The sequence below is a fragment of the Papaver somniferum genome, chromosome 2 (genome assembly GCF_003573695.1).
Source record: "Papaver somniferum cultivar HN1 chromosome 2, ASM357369v1, whole genome shotgun sequence".
In the NCBI taxonomy this organism is placed as follows: Eukaryota; Viridiplantae; Streptophyta; class Magnoliopsida; order Ranunculales; family Papaveraceae; genus Papaver; species Papaver somniferum.
The window spans coordinates 154,386,167-154,404,521 of record NC_039359.1 but is presented as its reverse complement, the minus strand read 5'-3'; the positions used below and the strand labels follow the sequence as shown (position 1 = coordinate 154,404,521).

Genomic DNA, 18,355 nt, shown 5'->3' with positions numbered 1-18,355 from the left:
AAGTAAGCCAGTTTTGCATCAGGAAGTGTTATCCCTATAACTTGATTTTAATCATCGAAATTTAACAATTTCGCAGTAAATAATTACTTGATAAATTCCTGGAACGGTTATTCATCAAAACCAAGTTTATGTTACCCCTCTTGAGATCAATATTAATACTGTCTTAATCAACAAATTTAGCTGGAATTAGACTATATCTTGTGGTAAAAGAAAAACTATAGATTGATCTAGTTGTGTTGCTTGTTGATTAGCTCCTTACTTTTAGTATGTAATTTTTGTGTCCTGGAAGTGTTGGAACTTAAAATAAAATAAAATAGTATTACAGATATGTGATAGGTACTGTCAGTGCAACCATCTATTTTCTATTCCATTGTTGATTCTCCATATGTTCATGCTTGAATTTAGGTTAATGCGACCATCTATCTTCTATTACATTTCTAAATATCCAAGCTTCTTAATTGAGAAACTATACCCGGTTGTTGTAAAAATTGATTTTCTACCTAAGTAAGTCCAATTTCTTATTGGAAGTATTGACCGTGTAAGTTGATCTTACTCATGGAAATTGAACAAACTTCACAAACCATATGATGAACAATTAGTCAGAGATGAATACCTTGCTGCATCCCAAGTTCACTAACACTTGGAGATATTAACTTTACTACCGTGCCTTATATATATTAATTTGATATAAGATGGAGTATCCAAACGAAGTGTTGGAATCACGCTTGAACCAACGTATGATAGTTGTTAAGCAAAAAACTCTACCACGGTGTAGTCTAAGCTGCCGTCAAACACACTATGGTAAAAATTATAATATTGTCCTAAGCTAAATTTTTAAGAAACTAATTTGCCCAGTAATCTATAGTAAGAAACGCCCGAAAAACCAAAAAAAATTGCTTGATTTTCCATAAGCATCGCTATTATAAATATTGCACTTCCGGTTTCCAAAGAAGAACATCAATAATCCTTAAAAAAAATAGATTCACAATCGGTTGAGTATGCAGAATAAATTCACAGAAAAATAGCCCAAAACATTCTAACTTAAGGAAAAAAAATCTAAAACAATGTAATTGAGCCTTTATAGAGAATCTAGTACTGAAAAGAGTAATCGAACCTTCAAAGAATCCTTTTTTTTTTAATATTTATAGCTAAATCAATCCATTAATTATTCAGATTAGTTTTCAAAAAATGATTGGCCGCCTAATCTTCATCATATGAGTCTACTTTCTTTTCAGCTTGTGCCAAGTCTTTTTGGCTAGTGTGTTTTGGCCGCTTTGTTTCCTTGACGTTACTTAATTCACGTTTCCTACCCCTCTTAGATGTCTCCTAGACTTTATCTTTGGTAATATGCGTAACATTCCTTTCGCCACCTGGATCCTATAGAGAAACATAGTTGTACATATAAACATTGATTCATATTTGAAAGACAAAAAGGTGCTTTAGTATAAATTGCTTGTAAAGCAACCTGGTATTTTGTGTTAGCATATGAATCCCCTAATTCTCCTTCTGGCATGAATATTTTTTGGACCGTATAATTTTCAGATTGGTTATTTATATTATACTCCTGGGTTACCAATTTAAAAACAGAGGCGCGGTCCTTGATTCGGTAGAACCACCCGTGTGCCTTTTTTTCCTTGTTAATCTGCATTTGGAAATAAATGATATGGTAAGCATGCGTTCACAGTATCTCTATCAAGTTGATTTTCTATACTAATATGTCGTTACCTCATTGCATTGTTCCAGGTAATCTACATGTTCCTTCGCAGTGCACCTCATCCAAGTTTTCTATTTTTTACCGTGAATACTGCAGTATCTTTGTTATCTATTACAACCAAATTCAATTTGTACATGTGTGTATTCTAAGTCGTTAGTAAGTCTTGATGTATTTTCCATCCATTTATTTAAAAAAAAATTGTCCATTCTGACCATGCTATATTCACTTCAAATTTGTTCTTGCACTTGATATACCACGGTTCTTCATCTTCGTCGTACAAAACCTTTTTACTACATCTGTTGCATGCCATATGTACCACTTTATGTTCTCAACCAAGCCCAGTATAGTCACCTCGCAGGTGAATGTTTTACCCTGCCATTTATTCGAGGCACACATTTAGATATATTTAACTACAACGTAAACAAAATCAACCAAATACAAACTTACCGCATTCTCAATATATTGTATCATGTCAGTTGCTTCCTGTACTTATTTTTTTATTCTCGTTGGGGTCATCCTGTTGTGCCGAGCCATTCATTTTGATTCCGTTGTCTCCTGATTTAAGCCTGCATAAATTAATTTTGCAGTTTTAGTACGTAATAAAAGTCATATACAGTTTAACCAATATAAAATAATACATGATAAATTATTAATCACGATAAAATAACTTTTTTGCGGTCCTGAATAGGGGACAACATGCTAAATTAATAATTAGCTACTATAGATCCCTTGTGATATATAAATTAATAAATCTCGAATTTGTATAAATGAGTTCTATATTTATGTTAATTTGGTAGTGAATAATTGAACCATGACTTGGTTTTTTTCAAAATTTATGTCACATTGAATTTTATCTTGATATTTTCTTAATATTCGAAGAGATTTTTTTTTTTTTTTTTTTTTTGATTAGAGTCTTTTGAATGTGGATTTATAAGTACACTCCCATCTTTAGCTTCGATATCATCATTTTCGTCGTCAATCAACAAATGTGAAATTGTGTTTTCTCAGAGATAGTTCGAAAGGTATTCAACATCCACCTTATTTCCATATTTCAATTCATTAACTGATTTTTTGAGAAGTATGTAAGAACATTCGGTTAAATTGATAAATTATTAATTCATATGTAAATTAGTACTTATTATTTTTGATTATTTAATATCATGATGAATTGATAAATTTTGTCGTCCTGATGTTTTAATTTACACGGGTATTTTCTATTATGCATACTTATTTTTTCCTGAATTCATTGACTTTGATATATATATCCAGATTAATCAATACTCTAGATGCAGTGGTCGTAGCCAATGCAAGTGTACTTATTGGAAGGTGTAATTGTACATCAGATGAATTAATAAATGTTAATGTCAGCACATGATGTGTTAATTAGAAATGGATCACTAACCTCGAAACTCGCTTACAATGTTCCAATAATAATAACAATAATCAGAGTATCTGTGTGCTCATATATGACACCTTTTTCTACTAAGATGCACCATTACCCCAATTGTTTTACCTTCATATCAATTCCCTTGTTTTAACAACAATATAAGATTAATCATTAATTGATTAAGGAGTCCTAGTTCGTAATTTACATGGGGAAAAAGTTAATTACCCATAGTCCTTTTCATTACCTCGATCTAACGTAATATAACTTTTAAAACAAAGTTACTTACTTTGTATCTTCAATGACTATCTCTCTTTTCTAAACTTTTCCAGATCCTTTTTGACCATTTAATGTAACCATAGTATTACTTGAAATCGATTAGATTAAAAGGTAGTTCGGTTTTTAGGAAGAGAGAATGGTGTGTTATTCACTTTTTTTGATGCGCTTTTAGAATCTATGAGATTAAATTTGTGTTCAGGAAGGTTTGATTCGCTATTTTCTAGTAGCTTCACTTTGGGAACCTGTTAAATCTAAACCTGTTTGTAGTCAACAATTATAAAATTTTCATTTGAGGCAGAGGTTAAACCTTTCAATGGAATATACGTTCCCTTCCACCAACTGGGTCTTCAATATTTTTATCGGGTCTTTTGGTACCTTTGCACGCATATGGGTTTTCTTCGATTTGCAATAAACATATTTGAGCCTAATCTTTAAATACCCTATATAATTCAAGAGATATGTATCCACATATGGTATTTCTTACCTTTTCAGCCATTAGGTGTAGTTCCAACGCATACACTTCCTTTGTCTTTCAATTTCTTGATTTCCAGATCTTTAAAATCCTTGTCCTGACAACCTTTTGAAGAAATCAGTAACGATCTAGGTCGCCTGAAAAAGTATAGGCCGTGTTTCCTACTATTTTGTTTGTTGAAAATATCGCAGGTAGAAACGTAATAATTAAATCTTTGGCCCACTTGTTAAAATATAATATTTATATGCATGAGAATGATTTCGCAAGAAGGCGAGGAGACTTTCCTCCTTGATGAAGAAGAGACAAAAGCAACAAACCATGTTTAAAAATAAGACGAAGTAATTGCTCAGAAGCTGATTGTTACATTAGGCGAATTCTGATTTTAAGATAGGATAGGTTATTTTGAATGGATGGTTAGATCCTGAATTTAAGTTGATTTTGTGAATTACTAACAGAAGTTGGAATCTCTTACTCCAATTATTGAGGGACACTTAACATCTAACCTTTTGATTGTTCATTCTCATATTTTCATTTACGATTTGACTCTCAGAGGTTTTGGATACCCACCTCTCCGTAATGCCATCTATTTATCCTATTAGTAGAGAAATCCCTATTGCACCAAGTAAAAGGTGATCTCATGTAGTCCACATGCCACATGAAGTATACCCATGGCACTGATATATTTTGGAAAATTAGAATAATAAGTAGAAGCAACCAAACAACGATTATAAAAAAACACATCAGGTAAATCAAGTGCAAATTTGAAAATTACACATTCCTTAACAATGTTTTTCACAATGAATAAACAGATCATGAGAATGACATCTACATCATGCAACCATTTTAAATCGTACCCAATATTAGTGTTCCAAGACAAACACTTCATATTTACTAAATAAAGAGAATAAAAGAGACAAAAACAAAAATAATAAAATAAAATGTGTAAACTAATTGAAGTCGATAAAGAAAAAAAAAAACTAACCTGACAATGGTGATATGTGGCGCTTCTGGTTCATTATCGAAGTTTCATCAAAGTTCCAATGTCATGGCTGAAAATATAAGTACCTGGAAGGAGTTAAGGAGTTATCTGAATATCCTTTTAAGCAGTCCATCTTAAAGTTCATACCATCAAAGTTTAATAAACTTATTAACAGAAGAGAGTAAGCACTGATTTGGCTAAAACAAACTTGATGAGAAATCACATAGCACTCTTTTCCTTGTGCAGAGGTTGCAACAGATGTTAAATCTGGCCAAATGAAAAATAATATTGGGTCCTAGAGTTTGACATAAAGGAGCTTCAGAGCCTTACAATATGATATATTTTCTGCCCATAGATACCTATACACTGGTATCGAAAGCATAAAAGGTTTTGGGTTTTGGCTTATTCAAATAACTATGCCATCTGTGGGAGTCGAACCCGCAACTGCATGGTAATAACCATGTGCTCTACCATTTGAGATAAGATAGCAACTACAATTGGATCTGTTTGTTTAAAAAAATTAATAACATGAGGTGATTTCAAGAAGAGATTGTACCTCACACAATGCTTCATGTACGCTGATAACAAATCCGAGTTCTACATTGTAGTGTTGAAGTCATCAATCCACATTACCAAATATTTATTAAAAAACCCTCATCTGAAGCTTATCTTGCCAGCTTTTCAGCCTTAGCTTGAAGAATGATCATTGAGTGCCTACTGCATTCAAAAAGCATGCATCATATGATAAGGAGATTTTTAGATAGGAAAAAGGCATCCTTAAGAAATATACAAAAATGAAACGCTAGTGCCCTACAAACTATATCAGCATATAAAAAATAAGTTGCTCACTGGTCTTAATTTAGAATTAATGCATACTATTCTGAGTTGATAGTTTAAAATAGCTAACCTAGTCATTTATTAATCCAAAACTATAAATAGTTAGGTCCAAAATATTCTGATCCCATTGTTCATGGACATTCTACTCTAAATGCACTCTATCTTAAATGTATGATTCTCCGAAAGCAAGAAAATATATCATTCTACACACATGTTTGCCGGCTTCCTTTGCATCAAGAATTCCTAATAGTTTCTTCAAAGAGATATTCAGACGGACGCATTTGACTAAAGATTGAAGCAACATCCGAAACCAAGATAAAATCCACATTCCATGATATTATAAATGCACCTGAAATATCTATATCGTCAACAACAACAATAAAATTTAAAATAGGATTATATGTTGTATAACTGCTATAAATGTAAATTCAAAAGTCCTTACGCATCCTTGGCGTGACTTAAAGCAAATAAAGCAAGACAGCCCCACCATGCATTTTATATCATACTAATATGTTAATTATGCCCCAACAATTTCATAGCACTTAACGACAGTAGGCAACTATGTATACAGACGTGTACTCTAATTGTCTGCATATATTGATCATTTTAACGTTAAACCCTTAAGTATACTTACCTCAAAAATCCAGGTGAACTGTCTCACGACATCAAAGGCTCCATAGTATCACTTCCTTATTATTTCCCCTGGTGTCCATGTAGCAGCCAGAACCTGTTCCAGCGAATATATGTATATATCAAACTCTTTCCAGAAAACACGACTACCCTTCCTTTTAAGTATAAATGAATCCAAAATTATAATATGAGTATGCAGATAATTAAGGACTGCCATATATTACATGAAACCTCTCTAAAATCCATCTCCAATGTTCACATCGTTTCTGAGATTATATATGCTAGTGAGGTGGCGAATGGAAACATAACTGAACTGAGTTAGGATATATATATCTTATGTCATTCCCAATACATCAGTCACTCGGACATGGAGATACACTTTTTGGGTCTGATGTTTTATTTTGTAATATGGGCACTTAATGGATCTGCAATCAAACATAGTATGGACATTGATATTGGCATTAAGGAAAGTAACCTCAAGCTTTTCAACAGGGAACATGCCGCGATGACATCATTCAACCGTGTTCTTTGGCTGCTGCTCCTTCGCTCAAAAATTGAAGCTTGTCATTTGCAACCCATTTTTTCTGAACATGACAAAAATATAGACAGATTGAGTAGATAATAACATCCAAGTATGACGTTTACATCTTAAAAGGTGTTGATTTGTCGTTTAAGATTCCGATATTTTTTTAATCAACGCCATTACTTTCTCCTTCTTCTGATCCAATGAAGAAACAACCACAAAAAACATCCACAATTAAACCATAAAAAATATATAAAATACAACACCACTTCTAAATCACCAGGCCTAGTGTTGTTCAAAGGGGTTTAGGTGAATTAATCAAGTATAATATGAATACTGAGATTTGAAGAAAGCTACAGCCTGATTTCCTATCTGACCACCAGTCATTGGGCCTGGAAGCTGCCGAATTTTCTAGTAAACTCTAAAGAATAACACTTAGGGGAGACCTTTACGTTATATACCAATCTTTGTTACATCTGAATAGTCTAAAGTCGACCATAATGCAAAACTTCTCAACATCGAGTGTAAAATGTGAAAGATTAATCTCATACCTTTGGATTAGCAGGGTTGTCAGAAACAACAGTACCAAGCAGAACAATGTTTTGTATCTCCTGGAACGAAACCTAAAACCTCGATGTCGGGAGATAAAACAGTTGGATGTAAGTCTGGCCTGGGACGAAAATGTGCTAAAACAACCTGTAATTTAGTACCCATCTTTGAAATGTGATCACGTAATTTAATATACTACTGCAAGAAGTGCCATTCCTCCTCGAGCACCCAAACACATAAAGTGCAATATATTCTCTCAACAGGAGCAAGTCATCAAAGTCATACTTTGAAACTCGCCAATCTATACTCCTGTAGTGAACTTCAACTTGTATGCAAGATAAACCCTCAGATATTTAGAGAAAATAAATTAGTAAAGAACAGTCTTTCATAGCAACATGCTTAGACATTGCAAACATAAGCAGTGCCACAGTACCTTAATCACAAAATAGTTTGATCCTATAATTAGTGGAAGGAAAAAAAGTCAAAATATTTAGGTATAGGCGAAACTTAGAATCTGATCAAACACGCTTCACTTTAGTACTGATTGATTCTCAACAAATTCCTACCTAAATTGAAAATCCTAACTCGTAACTTTCATGAAAAACAGGAAAAACAAAATGGTACACATTTTTCTAACAAAAAATAGAGCCAATCTCAGTCAGTCTGACAAATTTGGAAATAAATATATAATCCTACCATGTATTTCATACCATACAGACCCATGGACAACAAAATGCTATTATATGAACCAATGTTATCAATGTATCGAGTGTATGAAACTAATTAACTCGCCTTTAAAATGGTTAGTGGATCACATTGAACATCAAATTATTAATCTTAGTTGCACATGAGCTACTCTCAGCTTTGCTGAATATATTTTCAATCCCGAAGCAGATTTTGTGAATCTCAAATTATGACACTGGCTACTTCTAGATGTTATATGGATACTTCGAGCATCAATATATAACATTGATCATACATGCCCAAAATTGGTAAAAAAACTTTAAAAGTCTTGCATCCGAAAAGTAAGATGTAAACACCAGCTAAGTTAAGGATTCCATCACTTCCCCCTCATGGGTTGATCAAATACATCCAATTAAGGAAAGACATTGTTTTAATCGACCTTCTAATAGCAATTCAAATAGTGGAGTCATCTTATCAAACTCAATACCTTTATGTCGCTAATATTAATAGCCTGTCCATATAGGATACTACACAAACACAGTGGGAGAGAGTAAGAGAATTGACCTGTAAAGTACCCCAGAACAGGAATAACTTTCGTGGAGTGTCTGTGAGACGTAATGGTGGTGTTGGCATGAATGCAGAAATAGAATACTTCATAAATAGTCAAAGTGGCGGTGTTAAAGTATCTCCAAAATTCATCTGAACCCCTACAAAATCCAAAAAATGAAGAAAGGAAATCATAAAATCCAATTCAGACCGGAAAAAAGATAATTGAAACCTAGATATGTATAATTAACTATTGAAAAACCAACTGCAGATTGAACGAATGAAAGTAATCAAAGTGAAGTGATTTTTACTGTGAACATTGTGAAATCTTATCCATAGGGCCAGCAAAGTTTCAACTAAACAACATACATCAAACTAGGAAAAGGTTTCGGTGAATCTCAAGACCTAGCAACTTATAGGAATTGTCCTGTCCTCATCCAATAAGAACCGGTTTCTATACCGAAGTGAAGACAGTTCAACTTCAAACATGTTACTAACCCATTGCTAAGTTGCACTGAAAATCTTTCAAGTTAGCAGATGTTTATCTAGAAATAGAAAAAATGATTATCGTGTTTATTAAAGGTTCCATGATGTGTAATTATTGTTATTCAATTTACCATCACTGTTTTGGTACACTAATGTAAAATTATGAAAACTTCGCAATAAAAAATTCAAAACAAAATAAAATAAAAGCGAATGTTTCAACTTTCAAGATTTAACCTTCACAGTTACAGTACGGAAAGACGCGACCTGGTCTTCCTTTGCTATTTTGCTAGATGACAACAACAACAAACCCAACTGAAAATGCTATAGATATGACTATATTCGAGTTGTTATCGATAATATCTCCACACGTTGGAGGAGCCTACGTTCTCTGGCTTTCTAGAAGACTGAATTAGAGAAAGTGCAGCGAAGGAACAATATAACTGTATAAAATTGGAATAAAACCTCAGTCCAGCTTCAAGGGGTAACTGTATGCGAGCAAAAATATTACTATATTTTTATAAGCCTGTAAATGTAACTGGGTGTGCCCGAAATTTCCCTGCAGCAAAAATACTTAAGTAATCATGGGCATAAGCCTATATAATTATTAAGTGTACTACTATATTTCTGATTGTGATAATCGCTTACTTTCATTTAAACACCTTTCCACTAACTACATGCAACAGAAAGTATGTACAACTATATTTATAAGTTCAGCACATCTAAAAGTCTTAACATCCTATAAACATTTCCCTGGTGGGGCTATAAACATCCTAGGACTTAACATCCTATAAACATCAAACAGCTCTAAATAACATTTCTAGGGACAATGTTTTGGTGCGGAGTACTTAGTGAAAAGAAGTTACTAACTGCAGGCTTTCAATTAAATCCTGAAATCTAAAAGAGAAGATCCCAAAGTCAAGCTGCCAAGTTTGATACTACATTAAAAGTAATATGTTGCACTGAAAATCCCAAAACGTGATACATTACGAGAAATCTCTTCCGCAGCAATAGTAGCAATAGTAAGCTGCAAAACTCGTTATGTATAATTCGCAGCCTAAATTGTCGAGATCAAGATCAACTGATTAGAAGATGATTAGCCAAAAACCGGAGATCAAGCTAGCTTCAATCTATATCACAAAGTGGAGAACCTCACAATTTTGAATTTTGAAGTTCAAGAAAAATGAGAGCAAAAGTGTAGGCCAAGGAAACTACAAACTTAATCCGCACCTTCCATAAATCCAAGTGTGTTTCCTGGATATAAGCTATCAAAATAAGAATGTACATCCTCTTCCCGTTCATTCTATCGGAAATGCCTGCATCGAAGGAGAAAAACAACCCAGTTCAGCCGAAAGACCCATGCTTATTATGATAAATAACATACAATCTAACAGTTAACAATAAAATTAACATTTTTTCGTAATTGAACAAATCCATGTGTACAAATATCCCTTCACTGGTATCAAAATAGAAGCTAGAGTCATGTGGCTCCTCTAGTGGACATGTGGCACATCTTGTTCTTCCTGACCTACTTTCTCCACAGTTGCCATCGAGTCGGCACCCCCGGCGATTTTTACTACTCTCTTCTGGCGGACACGTGGAAAATATAGTTGGCCTGACCTACTTTTTCTGTAGCTGCAATCAACCCATCACCTCTAACTACAGCTATTACTCCCTTCCCCAGCTAGCTCAACCAAGTTGTTAGCAATGACCTGAAATGCAAGAGACATTAATCAAACATCTAAATATAAAAGGGGTTCTGAGCAAGCATAATTAGTGCAAGTCAGTGGTGGATCCCAGTAAAGGATCTCAACCTTGAGTGTTACTGGGAGAAGGTGGCATATAGGCTAGAACATAAATGTGTTCCAATAAAAAACTTCTCCATGTCATATAATGCTTCTAAAATATAAACCTTGGAAAATTGTACAGACTTCATGATGAAGATGACTAACTGAACTGCCACGAATATCAAAAGATAGCAACTGCATAATAAGAACCAAAGCTAATGGAAAACAGTGAAGGGTTACAGAATTGTAGAAAATTATTACTCTTTTACATTTACACTATTTAGATATAAAGATATAGTAAGCTTATAACATAATTTGAAAAACACAGACGCAGATGGATATAGTCTGATTCGGTCATGGACCTATAAATTGCTTAAGAAACGAAAGATGCAAATCCATATAAAGAGTACATTGTGTTGATAAAAATATTAGCATATAACCATTGGAAACAAATTTCCTATTTACCTGTTCAGTAACGCATAGCTAGAATGACTTACCAATCATTCGGAAAGATACTTGGGGTGAACAGTTGTCCGTATACAGTTATTCAGAATATTTTCTGCACTGGTATCAGAGTTCGTGTTTAACTTCTTTTACCCTACTTCGGTCCTAAGATGGTACTGAGATGGAATTGTAATACCATTACCCCGATAATTTGAACAGAGTTAGCACCAGCAACAACCACCTATGCAACATCTAGAGAGTTAAAAGCAGACACAAAACTTGCATATATTTGATCTTGAAATAATGCAAGGAAGTACCATACTTTTCATCCCACTATTGCTCAACATTCTTAGATAAAACTTCAGATCAAAGTTGTAATCTTTGGTTAAAACATCTACATAAGAGCAATAGGAGTTCTCATGAACAATAATTCACAAAGTTTAAGATTTTGAAAATAACTGTGAGAAGCTAATTGTTCTCTGAAAACCCAAATTTATTTTTAAACACTAAGAAAATCAGCCTACAATTACTTTCTCTACGACTACAAAATCAAAAAAAAAATCAAACATTCATACATAAACTAAAAAAAACAATTTTAGGGTTTGTCCAAAATTGATCACCAGATTCTACGCTAAGATACAAACCAAACAAATACAAAATCACTGCATAGAGATCAGGGTATACCTTGGCAAGTTACCATAGAACATGGGATTTTAGTATAAGAGACTTCAATCTGATTCTTCTTGTGTAAATCGATGATGTTGAGATTAGTTACTCCATCAATATTGTCCTTATAATTAATTCAATCGTCTTTCCGATTCAACTGCAACTATATCAGTCTATTATTATAACCTACATTAACAGAAAGAAAATCACGAAAAGAAAAACAGAGAAGCAAAACTCTAGGATTTCTGCGAGAGATGAGAAGAAGGATAGCAGTGAAAGAAAGAGAAAGATGGTTTTAGTGGGGATGTTATATATTCCCCTACTGTCCATGGATTCTGCACAAGTACCCTTATGAGTCTTTACATATACCCCTAGTGGCATAATTATGAACAGAAAATGATTTGCATAATCCCAACTTTAACCTTTACCTCTTACACTTCGGCCTCTTCTTCATTTCTCATCTGCATCTCCCTCGCCAGCACCATCTCCATCTCCGTCGCCACCACAACCAACGCCACCAACACCATCGCCATCGACATCATCTCAGAGAGTTATCACTATCTCTCTTCTCCTTCTCTCCGGCAATCACCACCACCAACAACAAACCCATCGATCCACCTCCAATTCCACCACCACCTCAAAATCCACCAAGTCTATCACCAGATCCATCAACAATTCTCTCTTTATGTGAATCAAATCCCGAAATTCGAATATAAAAATCATCAGGAGAAGCGGTCCATCTTCTTCTTCTTCGTTGAAGATTCGGGTGAGATCCCAATTTAGGTTTTGATTTCTGGTATGGATCTCATTCTAAACTAAATTTCCGATAATAAACGATTTCAATATCAGATTCAGAGTGATAGAGATTGATTTTTGGTTTCATTTAACTTTTAAGATCGAGATTCGATTTTGAATGAATAATTGGAAGTTTGAATTTGGAGTTTGATGAGAATTCAGTGTCGAAAAAGATACATCAGTCATGGGTACTTGTTGATTTCGATTATAGATACTATAATTAGAGAAAGCAAAGAAGAATCAGGGGTCTGTTGAGAAGAATCGGGAATTAGGTATTTGAGTTACATAAAATGAAGAAATTGAAGCTCTCTAATGAAGCAATTGAAAGTTACTGATCAACTTTGAGTTGGCTTGGTGTTTATTTGTGATTGATTCAAGAAGAAATTTGAAGATGTTGGTGGTATCTGAGATGGAGTTACCTAATTGATTGTTGTTGTGCAACATGGAAATGGAAGCAGAAGTTGCTAGGGATGGAACTGCATGGATGAGAGTTTCTATTGCAAACAACAAGAATTAGAGTTGATATTATAGACAACAACAATTAGAGCTAAGATATGAGCTGTGTTTGAGGATGCAGGGATGTATTTACAGTGTTGGTGTGGAAATTGGTGATTGTCTTTTGGAAACTTAGGAGATGGCTTATGATGGAGATGTTTTGATGATTTGGATATAGTTGTGGTTGTTGAGATTGGTTTGCAGTATTTACGTACTTTAACAAAGACGTTGGTGGTTATATTACAGTTGACGAACTCCAGCAAGCTTGTGTAGAGCATAACATGACTGACGTTCTTCTATCATTAAAGAAGTTGATCAGGATAATGTATGTATTGAAAATCATTGAAATTTTTAATTGTTCATATATCATTTTAGGCGAACCTTCATTTTCGTTAAATGTTGTTTATGTATCAAGATAGTAGGATCGATTATGGTGAGTTTGTAGCTACGATGACAAAGGGATCTGCTGGAATTGGACGAAGAACCATGCGGAACAATGTGAATATGAGCATGAGAGATGCTTCTGGAGTACTCTAACAATATATCATGCATACATGGTGTACAGGTATTTGTTATTTTCTGCTTTTACTTGCACCTTTGCTCTCAACTCACAATTGATGTCACATGGTACAAAAAAACAATCAAATAATAATATTGGATTGGTTAATAAAATAATGAATTGAACAGTCAAATAGAAAATTAAAGCAATTGATATATATATATATATGTGTTCGAGTGGTGTGTGTAATAGATGGATGGAGCATACAACTGTTATGTTCTCTATTCCAAGGTTGTATTGGTTTTGCTCTCCGTATGTGGCGTTCTCTATGATAGGTCGTGTAAATCGAGGCAACTTGAGCTAGTTGGTTCCGGATTTGGAAGCAACTTGAGCTAGTTGCTTCCGGATTTGGAAGCAACTTGAGCTAGTTGCTTCCGGATTTGGAAGCAACTTGAACTAGTTGCCTTCATTTTTTTAAGAAAATAGTTAGCAATTTATCGACGTGTTTGGTCAGTGTTACCATTTATCTGTCTATTGAATGTGATTTTGATATGATTTTTTACATGGAAGAAGCTGAGCTATGTTGTGTCATGTGGTGTTGTATGAGATGGTGGTTGATGTTGTTGTAGTAGGAGGTGGTGTTGCTTTACAAGAGCTGATGAGACTGAAACCAGACCTGAACTGAAATTGGTGATGCAATGGCCAGGTCAAGAAGTGGTTTGTAAGATGCAGATGGTTTTTGAAGCAGGGAATGAGTGAATGAGCTGGAATTGCAGTGACTGGTACTGGTAAAGATGCAAGTGCAGGAATTGCATTTTTAGTGATGCTGCAAACGCAAAATTGCAGCTGTTGTTGGAGTTGATCTATAAGTTTGTGGAACAAGGTTGCAGTTGGTGAAGCAGTGAACAAATGGGAGTTGAAGTGAAGTGCAGAACAGTTTGATGCTGCAGCTGAAGCTTGGCCAATAGAGCTGGGTTTGCATACCGTTTGTTAAGTTGAGATTACTGATAGATGCTCAGCTAGTATATGTGAGTTTTTTTTTGTTGCCAAACCAGGTAGCTTTTTATATGCATGTTACCTTGTGTTTATGCATGAATCAATGGTGCAATGGTAGCACAACTGACTATATGTCAGAAGATGTGTGTCCGACTCACACTAGGTTCACTTTTTTGTGTACAATTTTTATTTTTTGGAGACAACTTGTGATAGTTGCCTCCATATATGAAGACAACTTTCGCTAGTTGCTTTCACTTTTGAAGACAACTTGAGCTAGTTGCCTCAGATTCGGAGACAACTTGAGTTAGTTGGCTCCATTTTGTTTTGCAACTTATTCTTGTAAACTATTTTATTGGAAACAACTTGAGCTAGTTGCCTCCACTTTTGGAGACAACTTAAGCTAGTTGCCTCCGATATGGACACTATTTATTGGAGACAACTTGAGCTAGTTGCCTCCGATATAGACACAATTTCTTATAGTTGACTCCACATGGTAGTGGTGGTCGTCGGTGGCGGTGGCTGACGGCGGTGGTGGTGGTTGAAGGCGGTGGTGGTTAGTGGCGATGGTTGGTGGCGGTTATTTACGGCGGCGGTGTGATTGGTGGCGGTGGTGGTGGACATTGGTGGTGTTGGTTAGCGTCGGCGGTGGTTGGTGGTGGTGGACAGTTGTGGTGGTTAGCGGTGGTGGTGGTTGGTAGTTAGCGGTGGTGGTCAGTGGTGGTTGGCGACAGTGATGGTGGTTGGTGGTGGTCTTCGTCGGTGGTGGTTGGCGGCGGTGGACAGTGGTGGTGGTGTTTGGCAGTGGACAGTGGTGGCGGGTAGTAGAGGTAGTTTTTTTTTTTGTTGTTGAATAATGGTTAGCCCCTTTTGTATATACACTATATAAAAGAGGGTATTTTAGTAATGTATTAAGCTTAGGGGTATTTTTAAAGTCCAAAAGGGTATATTTGCAAGGGGCCTCATAGTAGAGGTATATAGATAATGTTCCCATGGTTTTATGGGACTACACTCACCCAATATTTTGTTGACCCACGCTTTCCCGCTTAAAAATACCACAAGCTTTTTCAGTTGTCCAAGCAGAAACTCCATCCGGAGACCCTTTTATGGTAAATACTCGAGTCATGTCCGAGAGTCCTTTTCAGCCGTGTAATGACTACTCCATCCGGAGCTTCCCGACCTTCGGATCGGGTCTATATTAAACGTCGTACGTCCGTCTGATAGCTTTTGTCATCATGGAAACAAAGGCCATACCTTGGGCATAAGCTAATATAATTATTAAGTGTACTACTATATTTTGATTTGTGATAATCGCTTACTTTCATTTAAACACCTTTCCACCAACTACATGCAACAGAAAGTATGTACAACTATATTTATAAGTTCAGCACATCTAAAAGTCTTAACATCCTATAAACATTTCCCTGGTGGGGCTATAAACATCCTAAGACTTAACATCCTATAAACATCAAACAGCTCTAAATAACATTTTTTGGGACAATGTTTTGGTGCAGAGTATTTAGTGATAAGAAGTGACTAACTGCAGGCTTTCAATTAAATCCTGAAATCTAAAAGAGCAGATCCCAAAGTCAATCTGCCAAGTTTTATACTACATTCAAAGTACTATGTTGCACTGAAAATCCCAAAACGGGATACACTGCGAGAAATCTCTTCCGCAGCAATAGTAGCAACAGTAAGCTGCAAAACTCATTATGTGTAATTCACAGCCTAAATTGTCGAGATCAAGATCAACTTATTAGAATATGATTAGCCAAAAATCGGAGATCAAGCTAGCTTCAATCTATATCACAAAGTGGAGAACCTCACAATTTTGAATTTTGAAGTTCAAGAAAAATGAGAGCAAAAGTGTAGGCCAAGAAAACTACAAACTTAATCCGCACCTTCCATAAATCCTAGTGTGTTTCCTGGATATAATCTATCAAAATAAGAACGTACTTCCTCTTCCGGTTCATTCTATCGGACATGCCTGCATCGAAGGAGAAAAACAACCCAGTTCGGCCGAAAGACCCATGCTTATTATGATAAATAACATATAATCTAACAATTAACAATAAAATTAACATTTTTTCGTAATTGAACAAATCCATGTGTACAAATATCCCTTCACTGGTATCAAAATAGAAGCTAGAGTCATGTGGCTCCTCTAGTAGACATGTGGCACATCTTGTTCTTCCTGACCTACTTTCTCCACAGTTGCCATCGAGTCGGCACCCCCGGCGATTGTTACTATTCTTTTCTGGGGGACATGTGGAAAATCTAGTTTGCCTGACCTACTTTTTCCGGAGCTGCAATCAACCCAGCACCTCTAACTACAGCTATTACTCCCTTCCCCAGCTAGCTCAGCCAAGTTGTTAGCAATGACCTGAAATGCAAGAGACATTAATCAAACATCTAAACATAAAAGGGGTTCTAAGAAAGCATAATTAGTGCAAGTCAGTGGTGGATCCCAATAAAGGATCCCAACCTTGAGTGTTACTGGGAGAAGGTGGCATATAGGCTAGAACATAAATGTGTTTCAATAATTCTCCATGTTGAGATTAATTCAATCGTCTTTCCGATTCAACTGCTACTATATCATTCTATTATTATAACCTACATCAACAGAAAGAAAATCACGAAAAGAAAAACAAAGAAGCAAAACTCTAGGATTTCTGTGGGAGAGGAGAAGAAGGATAGCAGTGAAAGAAAGAGAAAGATGGTTTTATGGGACTACAGCCACCCTATATTTTGTTGACCCACGCTTTCCCGCTTAAAAATACCGCAAACTTTTTCAGTTGTCCAAACAGAAACTCTATCCGGAGACCCTTTTATGGTAAATACCGTGAGTTTCTCATGTCCGGGAAGTCTTTTCACCCGTCTAATGACTACTCCATCCAGAGCTTCCCGACTTTCGGATCGGGTCTATATTAAACGTCGTTCGTCAGATAACTTTTGTCATCATGGAGACAAAGGCCATACCTTGGGCATAAGCCTATATAATTATTAAGTGTACTACTATATTTCTGATTTGTGATAATTGCTTACTTTCATTTAAACACCTTTCCACTAACTACATGCAACAGAAAGTATGTACAACTATATTTATAAGTCCAACACATCTAAAAGTCTTAACATCCTATAAACATTTCCCTGGTGGGGCTATATACATCCTAAGACTTAACATCCTATAAACATCAAACATCTCTAAATAACATTTCTTGGGACAATGTTTTGGTGCGGAGTATTTAGTGGAAAGAAGTGACTAACTGCAGGCTTTCAACTAAATCCTGAAATCTAAAAGATAAGATCCCAAAGTCAAGCTTCCAAGTTTGATACTATATTCAAAGTAATATGTTGCACTGAAAATCCCAAAACGGGATAAACTGCGAGAAATCTCTTTCGCGGCAATAGTAGCAACAGTAAGCTGCAAAACTCGTTATGTCTAATTCGCAGCCTAAATTGTCGATATCAAGATCAACTACTTAGAAGATGATTAGCCAAAAACCGGAGATCAAGCTAGCTTCAATCTATATCACAATGTGGAGAACCTCACAATTTTGAATTTTGAAGTTCAAGAAAATGAGAGCAAAAGTGTA

The 18,355-nt window shown here is 35.3% G+C and overlaps 2 long non-coding RNA genes across 17 annotated transcripts; one reads left to right on the top strand and one right to left on the bottom strand.

Annotated features, from left to right (window-relative positions):
- Positions 1–2,197: 2,197 nt before the first annotated feature.
- On the bottom strand, positions 2,198–12,547 carry LOC113349500. Of its 13 annotated transcripts, none has more exons than XR_003360200.1 (9): positions 11,996–12,131; positions 11,365–11,552; positions 7,370–10,792; positions 6,771–6,879; positions 6,300–6,392; positions 5,385–5,545; positions 4,832–4,914; positions 3,862–3,954; positions 2,198–2,269 (listed from the first exon to the last, which is right to left on the bottom strand). It is a non-coding gene; the product is annotated as an uncharacterized LOC113349500 (long non-coding RNA). The 13 variants fall into 13 exon arrangements; XR_003360201.1 differs by having other exon boundaries at positions 3,862–3,946; XR_003360199.1 differs by having other exon boundaries at positions 2,207–2,280.
- Positions 12,364–14,899, top strand: LOC113349501. Of its 4 annotated transcripts, none has more exons than XR_003360211.1 (3): positions 12,364–13,592; positions 13,687–13,832; positions 14,337–14,899. It is a non-coding gene; the product is annotated as an uncharacterized LOC113349501 (long non-coding RNA). The 4 variants fall into 4 exon arrangements; XR_003360213.1 differs by having other exon boundaries at positions 13,683–13,832; XR_003360212.1 differs by having other exon boundaries at positions 12,364–13,832; positions 14,340–14,899.
- Positions 14,900–18,355: the final 3,456 nt, after the last annotated feature.